Genomic DNA, 11,029 nt, shown 5'->3' with positions numbered 1-11,029 from the left:
TTTCAATTCCCACACTTCAATAAGGGTACAGAAAAACTAGAGAAGATGCAGAAAAGCGCAACAAGGATGATTAGCATTATGGAGGGGCTTGCATATGAGGAGAGACTAAAGAGGCTAGGTCTGTTTAGTTTAGAAAAAGAGGTGTTTGAGGGAGGATGTGATAATACTAAATAGCAAAGAGAAAGTAAATAGAGATGTATTATTTTCTCTCACAGTACAGAAACTAGAGGTCACAACGTGAAACCAGTAGGTAGTACTAAAACTAATATTCTTTTTTTCCACAGTGTGTCATTAAAGTATAGAACTCGTTGCCACCAACATGCTGTGGAAGCTGCCAGTTTAGCCAGATGCAAAAAGGGAATTCTTGGAGGAAAGGGCTATGGCCTCTGAATTAGAGCTTTCTAGACCTTAAATGCTGGAGGCTGAGAAGAGGAAGTGGGGCAGAAAGCCCTGGTCGTATCCTGTTGACTCTCCCTTTGAGCATTCACACTCTGCCACTGTGACACAGGCCTATTTAATATGCTGGAGGATTATGGGCTTAGGTCTGTCACAAAAAACTATAAGCCTCCCTTAATAACAGGCCACTGGGGACATACCAATTGGTTACTTGGGACAAATAAAAAGAAAATAGGAAGGAGAGTGAGGGCATAGGTTAATAAGAAGGGATTTGGAAGGGGACACTGAGCAGAGCATCCCCTGCCCCCACCACCCCCCCCGAATTAATCAAGGGTACCTGTGGTCTTGGGACTTGGTGGGGCCATGGATGGGGAGTATGTAACAAAAAAGATGCAAGGAACAATTCAACCAGAACCTCAGCAGGAGGTTCTGGAAGAGGTGGAAAAGGGGTTGCAACCTGGCATAGTTGAAATAGGCGTGCACTGGGATCTACCTCTGTTGGTGAAAGGAGCAGGTATAAGGGGTGTCTGTAAAGCACACCAGATAAACCACTATGGCAATGGCTCCATGGAGCTGCTGCCATCTTAGGCTCCTGGTAGACTGGCAGATCAAGGTGGAATACAGATGTCTACTGGGTTCCCTCGTACCTCCCTGCCCCCTCCCCCCACTTAGGATGTCATGCCATTTGTTATTGGGGCAGGATGCAAGGAAGGGATGATGGATTATGTGGAGCACAAGTAGAGTTGGTGGCGTTGGGTTGTTCAGAGGTGGACCAAATTGATATTCCCCAGCCTACTAAGATGGTGGGGTGGGGAACTCTGGGGTTTGCCAAGGCAGCAACACCACAACTAGCTCTGGAGGGCTTGGGGAATACTGGGAGGGCAGGGACTGCCCTTGTGCAGGACCTGGTTGATGTGGGCGAGGCGAGAGGATGGCAAAGTAGCCTTTACCTTGTAGAGTAAGTGGTAGGGAGTATACAGCATAGGCAGCTCCATGCACTGGGCAGCAGAAGAGGTCTCAGATAAGAGTGATATTGGTCAGGAGCATTCACTGGCACACCCAGGACATCTCCATCACTGGCACCACCGGCTGGGGTATTTTCAGCAGGGACTCAGTACTTTGAGCAACTATCCCTGGGGACTTGGAGGCAGAGACCAGCCTCCAGGCCCTGAGGAGGTCCTGATAGAAATCCAGCAGATCCTCAACATCCTGCTTAAGGAGACCTTACAGGTAGAAGAGCTGCCAGTCGGATCAGAGCCCTCAGAGGTGATGGAGGAAGGCACAGTCTATCAGAAATTGCGTCACCTGGCTACCAGCTCTGTACATAAGCCTCTGAAGGACCTGAAGGCAGAAGATGTGAACCTGGCTATGGAGACAGACCAGGCCCTGCCTGCCCTGCCACAAGGGAGGACTCAAGATACCTGCAGAGACCCAGTGCTGTACCAGCGGAAAGAACCCCAGTGCCCATCTCTGGAAACTGGCCAGGAGCTCCAGGGGCGTGGCCAGGATGTTGAAACACTACCAGAGCATGGGCAGGACCAGCTGGTTGATGACCAGTACCCTCCCATGAAGGAAGAGAGATTGCAGCAGACCCGCCCATCACTGCAGCTGCTCAGGCACCTTGACCTCTAGCTGGTGCCAGTTCTGCAGAGGGGAAGGGTGACTGGTAGACCCCCCAGCTAGAGCAGCAAACCTTCACACCATTGGATGTTTGGAGTGCAGGTGGGATTGAGCCTACCTGTCACCTACTGTCAGGCCAGAGCTGTTGACCCAGGCAGAGGAAGCTGCCAAGTAGATGGACTAACAGGCGTCCTGTGCCAGGTTGCCCAGGTCCTGGACAGTCAAGAGTGCATTATTGGCATACACTAACAGGGCCATTCTCGTTGATTCCTTGAGCGGCAACCCTGCCACCCACTTGCTCAGGAGACAGCTTGAGGGCAGTGGTGTAGAATTGGCCTGATAGCAGACAACTTTGACTCACTCCAAACCTGAACAGGATGGTCTCCATCAGCGTCCAACAGAGCTTGACCATACACTCTGTGAAGGCATATGGTACCTGGAGAAACCACATGAAGCAGGAACAAAGCTGAGCCAGTGACATACCCATTGTACACCTGTCAAATGTTTTTACTCGTCAAGGGACAGGAGGGCAAATGACAGGCCACCCTATGAACAAGCTCAAGGAGGTCCTGCACCAGGTACACATTGTTGAAGATGGAGCACTCTGGAACTGTATGTCTAGTTGGGGTGAAACGCATCCCCTTGCATGGACTTCAGGCACAGCGAGATGGCTTTCACTATGACCTTATTGTCTGTACAGAGGAGTGAGACTGGGTGCCAGTTCCTCAGGTCGCAAGGGTCCCCCTTAGGCAGTAAGGTCAGGATAGCCTTCCTGCACAACAGGGGGAACTACCCCAGACTCAGCCCAGACAGCGGTGAGGTCCAGGCTAAGGATGTCCCAGAAGGTGCAGTAGAACTTCAGGGTCAGCTTGTCAGTGCCCAGCGCTTTGTTGGTGGGTATCAGGCAGAGGGTGTCTGAATGCTCAGTCAGAATGAGAGGACCCTTTAGCTAGTCCTGATTGCTCTTGCTGACCTGTGGCAGTCCCTCCCACAGGACCTGGTAAGTGTCAGATTCAGCAAGAAGATCACCATATAGAAAGCCCTTGCCCTTTCTCACAGCTCACTGGGATCTGTGAGGGAGATACCAGGAGGCAAGCAATATACTTTTGGGCACCCCTCTTCTTCAGGGCACAAAAAGCAGGTGCCGCAGTCCAACTTCATTAGCAGGGCACCTATGTAGATTATCTCATTTGTGTTCTTCGGAGAAATACAATGTTATATTCTTATGTAGGTGTTTTTGTATTGATGGTTTCATTTTTGTTAATTGCATGAGAAGACTTAAATGCAAAAGCACTATATGATTTCTGGGATGAATCTCAAAAGATTTCATGATATTATTACTAGTTCTTATAGGAACACAATATTTTTTATTTATTTATTTATTTTTTTGACTGGCAAACTCCAGTAGGAGGAAATGCTTATTATTGTCTCGTTTTCTTGTCTCCTAATGAGTTGTGTTCAAATAAATCTAAGAAATACTAAAGCCGGTCTCTTTTTCTAGTACTGATTTTGCCTCTATTTTTCCAAGCATTGTGCTTAAATTTTCTTTTAATCTGATCACTTAAATGGTGGATTTGTGATAGTGGAGGCTGAAGTCCACTATGCATGGAACTGGCACAGCTTGGCACTATCTCTACATTCTTCTGTGTACTATCCTGCCAGCGTTTTTCAGTCCTACTTTGATGGTATACCACTCAGGTATGCGCTCAAACCTTGCCTTCTAAGACTTGTGTAGGCTGTCACCTCTGATGAGGTTTTTCAGCAAATATCCATTAGGAATGTATTTGCCATGGTCAGATCTTTAGGGGGGTGTGCATATTCCTAATTTTCAAAAAATCCTCTTTGTAAAATCCCTATTTGCTCACATTTTCTATGGGAAAAGAATGTTTGTATACATAAGCTAAGCCAGCTATTTTTTCACTTAATGAATTCTTGTAAAGCCTGGAATGTGCATGCTATTAAACGACCAAATGTACTGAAGCAGTGATACAAACATTTGGAGGTGGCTTACTTTCTCTTTGGTTCTAGTTTTGTCTTCATTAAGAAAATGATACTTTCTAGACTTGAGGTAACATTCTTATAATTCTTATTTTGTAATTTTCATATCTGATAATTCATGGGACAACTACAAACTTCTGTCTTTAGTAGATTTTATCTCGAGTCGAGACAGGTTTTTTTTCTTCCAGATCAGAGTAGTAGAGGGAGAAGTTTAAACAAATCAGGGACTTAAGAGATGGGATGCCTTCAAAAGTAGGGGTTGGGTTTCCTTCCACCTGTGTCTCTTACCTATGTACTGTCATCAGCAAAACAGTCTTCAGTATAAGCTGCCTGAGGAAAAACTAAAATGCTCAATAATAGGAAGAGGAGAGGAAAATGCCAGCATTTAGGAAAATAATCTGGCCTTCAGTATGAAAGCACTATGAATATTATAAATCTCCAGCAAACTAAAAAGTGAGTGGAAGTTCTATGCGTTTTCTTATGGTTCTTCATAATTACCATTAATGTGTAATGTGTCATTTTCCTTCCAGTCAAAACAAGATATATTTTCATAATCCAAATGTATAGAGTGAACTTTTAATTTCAGCATGCAGTATATGTAGATAATTGGTGCACTCCTTAGTTAATTGTCAGATAAATCTGACATCAAGAATTAATATTTTAAAATCATTATAGCGCTTTACACGCAATGAATTTTGAACAGTTGACATCCAGTTTCTGATTTGCTGATAGAGGTATCATCTGCTTAGTTTTTTGTGCTAAAATATTTTGAATTAAACAAATATGTTAAAATGTTTTAAAACTATCATTCATATCACCATGAAATAAGTGAGACTGCTTTGCCAAAAGAGGTTTTTTGGGGGGAGGGGCGAGTTAAGGTAAAAACCGAAAGTTACTCTATTAAAAAGTTAAATGTAATAAATTGGACCAAATAAAATCTAATTATTTTAAGTCATTGAATAAACCATGACAGGGTAATAATTGTAATTGTTTTCCTCATTGGTGGCTCTAGTTAAACTAACAGTTCATGCCCTTGACCTGTGATGTGACTCTGTGCCCATGTGGAATGCTCTCAATGTCACTTCACTTTGCTGTTCTTGTAGATCGCGTGAGGTTGGGCTCTTTATTGCTCTTTGTGAAGTAATGAACATCATCTGTTTCCATTAACTACAAAGTAGCTTAATCCCTCAGAATCGAACAGGTTCATTTGATCCCTCCAACCTGAACAGCGGTACTGTGCATTACCCTCTCCCTTTGGGGGGGAGAAAAAGTTTGAAGTAAAATGCAACTCATGGAAGATAAAAGCTTGTTTTTCTGTTTGCCAAGTGATAAGTGAATTTTTAACCAAAGTTATATACTCTTTCCTTATTGTGACAGTCCAGGGGAAGAATGTAGTCTTAGTGCTATGTACTCAATAATACTCATACATCACATGCGCTATATTAAAAAGATTCTCGATTCTGACAAAAACAATTAAATTCACAGTCAAGGGTGGGCATGAAATATCTGCCTTTCAGTGTGTAGGCAAAATAATGCTGGTAAAAATATTCTAGACTTGGCGCAGTTTTCTACAGGAGATATGTGCACCAATTTAACAGAATTTTGTGCTTTTTTGATGAGATGGGAAACATGCTTAAATAGTTAATTCTGCACTTTGTTATTTATTATGACCCTTAAAATCAAATACAATAAATAATCTTGGTGATTTGTATATTAATTATGAAATAGTATAAGGCAAAATTTTCAAAAGTGGCCAAGTGACTTAAGATCTGAAAAACTTGTCTACATAGGAAACACTGTATCAGTTATAGAGCTTATAGATATGGTAATGTAATTCCTTGTGTGGATATTGTTATTTTGGTACAAAACCGCATTCATTCCTGCCTGTGGCAGGGGGTAAGGCTAGATGATCTGTTCAGGTCCCTCCTGACCCTAGCTACTATGAAACAAGTAAAACTTTCCCATGTAGACAAAGCTTAGCCATTTCAGTACTTTTCTGTACTTCACCTTGACTTGTTTTGAAATTTGTCAGGAATTTCTGAGGTACTAATACATAATAAAAAGTAATTTTGCAAAGTTATCAAAATTAACAGTTATTTTAAGTTTCTCTCCACATGCATCTTTTAGACAGCAGTTAGGAATATTTTCACCAGCAGTGTCTGCTAAAGACTCTGCATGGTTTCATGTCCCATTTTCCCCTCTTGCTTCCATTGACATCAATGGAGCAAGTATTGGTATGAGCAACAGCGTGGGGGTTAATACAGTTATCAGTCCCCTCTCTCTTTCCCCACCCCACCACCAACAGCCATGGCCAGGAGACTCTTTAGTTGGGAATTTGGTGACAGGCCGTATGTTTGGCATCCTTGATTTAGAGAGTTGGTACTCAGTGTCTCAGAGCCTAGATCCCTGGAATTTAAGTATTGGCTTTCTTGTAGAGTGGTAATTCCCTTGAGTGATGGATGCAGAAGATACCTTTTATTGTTTGGGAGAAAGCAGCATTCACTCTGAAATGTAGAGGTACTTCTCACTAAAGCTGGGTTATAAGAAATTCTATAGATTTTTTTTTTTTAATGTTGTCTAATCATTACTGTAAATGTGAGCATGCTTTCTACCAATGAAGAGATTTTGGAACTTGCAGAAATCTTAAAGGTCACATTTCCTTTCATTTTCCAAAACCTAAGGTGAACTGAGGTATGAGACTTCCCCACCCCAAAAAAAAAAAAAAAGGCTTGGGATGGCTTATAATGTGCACACTGTATGTCCAAAATTATATTTTTAAAGGGAAGAAAAACTGGATTCCTTTAATATGGGTACCTTGTAAAATGGTTCAATAGTTAATACAAAAACTGATAATTGTTTAACTCTTTAAAAGACTATCTAGTTCTCTTCCTTGGCCATATGCATTTCATCTTTTAGAAGGGAAAACTACAAACTTTCACATTTTTTAAAACAAAGAGCTAAGCTGCTTTTTATGAGGCTTTCTGAGGAAGAAGGTCAAGGTTCAGAAGAAGCAGCCATCTTCATTCTCTGCTGGTGCTTCTCAACCAAGACCTGGGTCAGAGCCCTCAGTTTAAGATAGTTGAGTTAGCTGAACTAGTTGATCCAGTTTTATATCCTTCCCTCTCAATTTAGTTCCTGCATTTTGTCTTTCAGGGAAGTGTAGCCTGGGTCTTGCAGGTGATTCAAGATGGGTGTTTGAGGGTGGTTCCCATTTATATCTTGTTGCCCAGCTAATTTGGAAAAGAATGCGACAGATACCAGTTGATTCAGAAGATATTTTGTTCTGTCAGATCTGAAAACTGGCCAAGTCCATGTTAACTTCATCTCAGTCCATCATATTCATCCAGTCCATCTTAATGTCATATGACACAGGCCTTTTGTCTGCCTGAGAGATTTTAAGTTATTAGCCAGCCAACCTCAGACTTGCAGTTTAAAAAAAAAAAAATGTGGGCCTTTTGCCCTTAGGAGGGTGGAGGGCATACACAGGCCCTAATGAATACTGCTGGTAAAGATATTGCAAAGCCTCGTGCAGAAGACCACATGCACAGAACATCTCAAAGCCATTTACTTGAGGTAGGCAACCTGTCTTCATTATACTTCTCTTGCTCCTAAACCCCACAAATACGTTGGTTCCCTTTTGGTACTGGGTCTGCAACATACAACAGTCATTTGAAATTAAATAGCTATAAATTTAGAAAATATCAAGTTTTAATCTAATTAAAACTACTTAATTTTCCTTCGTGTGCTATATCAACAATTTACTTGATCTGTGGAAGCCTCAGAATGTTTCAGACCAGGTCAAACATGAGTTCTATACAAAAGAAAGAAAAGTTAGGAAGCCTCCTACCTAAATTTATAAGAGAGACTTTCAGGCGTTTTTGTCATAATGAACTAGAAATGGAATGATCCCATTTTTGTTTTTGGTGTTTTCTTTTCTCTTTCGTGCAGATCATCTCTAAACCTAAGGGACAGAAGAGGAATCTTCACTTAAAACTGTCATACGTACTTCCAACTTTCAAAGGAAATTACAAGATGGAGTTAATCTGAAACAAAGTGAGTAAACGTAGTGTGCGTGAAATTGTCTGGACCCAAATTCATAGACTGAAAAGCAGTAAAAACATGAAATAATCCAAAAGGCTGTGAATTCAGTTATCGGGTATAAATGAAACCTGTTGAGAGAAACTTCATAGATGGAATTTTAACATAGATATGTGCTAGACAGTATATCCTAATGTGACAGATTATGTTGGTGGGAAAGTGTGTGTCTGAATACTCAGACCAGAGCAAGGCTTAAACAAAACATGACTACAGTTTGCTAGCAAGTCTCATGCAAGGAGCAAAAAGTGACCATTATGGCTTTAGAAAGATCAGAAGATAAAAAAGGATCCTGTTCTGGTAATGAAAAATGAGGACGTAACAAAACAAGACTATCCGGTCAGGTAAGGCTTACAGTCAGTGTTGATAGGAGCACAGCAAGAAAACAAAACAAGCTGATGCAAATTAAGCATCGAAAAAAGTGTAGCATGCATTTACCAGTATTTCCTTGGAAAACGGGTAATATTAGGAAGTTAAAGATGTTAGTTCCTGTTCAGAAATTTGTGCAACATAAATATAAATCAGAAAGCAATGAGTGTAGGCTTTCTAAAAATAGCTATTGATAAAGCATGTTAAGGAGGTGTTTTGAACTACTTCAATGTATACAGATAAAAGTAGACAAGGTTCTTTGGGTAAATTTGATGTCTTTTATTAGACCAAGTTGGTCTCATAGAAGATATCCTATTTACCCAAAGAACTTTGTCTGCCTATGTCCTTAGACCAACACAGCTATCACCTATGCCCTGTACAGATACAAGTTGCAGAGAATAGTATATTATAAGGTGCTAAAGACAAATAAGTATAGCAAACAAGTTATTTAAAAAAACCCACATATTGACCTGTAGAAATTAATAGTGGTGGAAACATTAGCCTGACAATTACTTTCTAATTTTGACTTCCAAACCTACTAACATACATGTACAAATATTAATATTAAAAATAATTAAACTTCTAGAAGTTCATAACAGGCAGCAGGGAATTACTTAAAAAATCTTGCCAAAGTGCTTTTTTGATAGTTATAGAATTAGTAGAAGGAGATATGGTAGATTGCTTTACAAAATCTAAAAATATATCTTACTGATTAAGTAGTGCATGAAATTCTACTTGCAAAACACATTCTAATTAATGTAGATATAAGTATCCTTATGGGAATTGGAAGCTGGGCAGCCAATTATAGAAAAAGGATGATAAAAAAAAAAAATCTTACCTGGGGTCAGGGATGTAAATATCACTTTAAACATTGTTTAACCTCTTCTAATTATATAGGTTAAATGGTTAACTAGTAACACATGCCTAGTCCTGGCTAGAGGGTTGTCACAGGGCACTAAGGTGTGCCTGCTCCTTTAAGGGCAGAAACTGCTTAGAGAGAGGGCCCTAGGGGCCAGGCAGAAACCCCACAGGTGTAGGGTGCCCTAGCAGCAGCCTAATGAGGGAATTATCCTGTACCTGCACCTGGTCAGCTGACCAGAAGGCAGGGCCCCGGGCGCACACAAGCCCCATGGCTGGGGCTGGAGGCAGTCAGTTTTCTGGCAGGCCTCATCACTAGAAACAACATCTAAATACCATCTGTGTGGCATGGGGTGTGGTAAAGGGGTGGTCTTGGAGCCACAAGTCTAGTCCATAAGGCTTGGGGTGTCTTGCAAGGCACCTGCTTAGCAATCCCTGCCAGACAGCAGCCCACTGAAGCCACAGGTGGTAGCAGTAGGTGAGAGGCTTTTCCAGCCTATTGTAGCCTCTGGGGCAGGCAATTAACTAGCCTGTTACCTCCCACCAGCTGGCTTCCCAGCACCTGTAAATGAGCAGCTAACTGCTTAATAGACAAGTGATTAGGCTGCCCACTGTTTTTGATTTTAACCTTCTAAGTCAGGGGTCAGCAACCCCTGGCATGTGTGCTGAGCATGGCACCCAAGGCTATTTTGCTCAACAGACCACTACCAGCCTGAGCTCTAAGCAGCTGCTGCCAGCCACAAAGCCCAGGCTGCTCCCAGCCAGCAACTGGGAGGCTGCAAGCCCTGCTGCAAACAGACTGGGCTTCTTTCGCCACCTGCAGCTGGGAGGCAGCTGGGGGTAAACAGCTGCTTCGGGCTCTAGCATGTTGGCACTCTGGCACCTTCCAAGGTACACATTGTCGTTTTTTCAGCATTCTGGCGAGAAAATGTTGCCTACCCCTGTTACAAGTTATAGATTTCGTAGACATTAGGGCTGGAAGAGACCTTGGAAGATCAAGTCCAGTCCCCCATCTGAAGGGCAGGAAGTCAGCTGGGGTCATAGGATCCCAGCAAGATAAGAATCCAATTATGGGTACTAGTGGTCCCCCCCTACCTTGTCTCTCCCCCTCCTCTCCTTGCTTCTGCTGCTTTCCTGCTCCTGATGCACCACACTGCTTCCCATCCCACCAGCCTTCACTGTGCACTGAATGTTAATTGGTAATGCATTACTAGTATGAATATACTTATCATTAAATGTTTGACCATTCACATCCCTAAAGATGTAAATATTTTTTAAAAAAAAATTAGTTTAACCTCCTCTAATTATATCGGTTAAACGATTTACAAATAGCACAGTAGCTCAGAGTCATTGGTGGGGTGGGGTGGGGGAGGCAAGCCCACCTAGACAACACAATCCACTAAAGCCCTCCTGGGAGGGAGGGAGGGAGCACCTGTGAATGAGCAGCTAATAGCTTAATTGATGAGTCATTAGGCTGCATCCTGTTTTCCTCTTAGTCTATGGATACTAGAGGTGCACCAATACATCAGCCTGATATCAGATGAGTACCAATATAAAAAAATTGACTATTGGAAATCGGCCTGAAAGGACTGATAATTTGGCTGATAAATGCTTGTGTGTGCGCACAGCATGCAGGCAGTGAGGAGCACAGCCTGGCAGCTTGGAGGGAGGGGGCATGGGGTAGACGTGGGAC

General features: G+C 42.3%; 1 protein-coding gene across 3 annotated transcripts in view; it reads left to right on the top strand.

The window, feature by feature from the left end:
• The window catches only part of ITCH (itchy E3 ubiquitin protein ligase), a 181,076-nt gene that overhangs the window by 35,798 nt on the left and 134,249 nt on the right, over positions 1 to 11,029 (top strand). For all 3 annotated transcript variants that reach the window (XM_019513092.1, XM_019513094.1, XM_019513091.1), the window contains exon 2: positions 7,963 to 8,067. The gene's annotated coding sequence lies outside the window, so the exon portion shown is untranslated. The remainder of the gene's footprint in view (positions 1 to 7,962; positions 8,068 to 11,029) is intronic.

Source organism: Gavialis gangeticus, unplaced genomic scaffold, assembly GCF_001723915.1.
Source record: "Gavialis gangeticus isolate Ggan-Ray unplaced genomic scaffold, GavGan_comp1, whole genome shotgun sequence".
Lineage (NCBI taxonomy): Eukaryota > Metazoa > Chordata > Crocodylia > Gavialidae > Gavialis > Gavialis gangeticus.
Note: the sequence above shows the minus strand (reverse complement) of the source record. Positions and strands in the feature narration are given on the sequence as shown.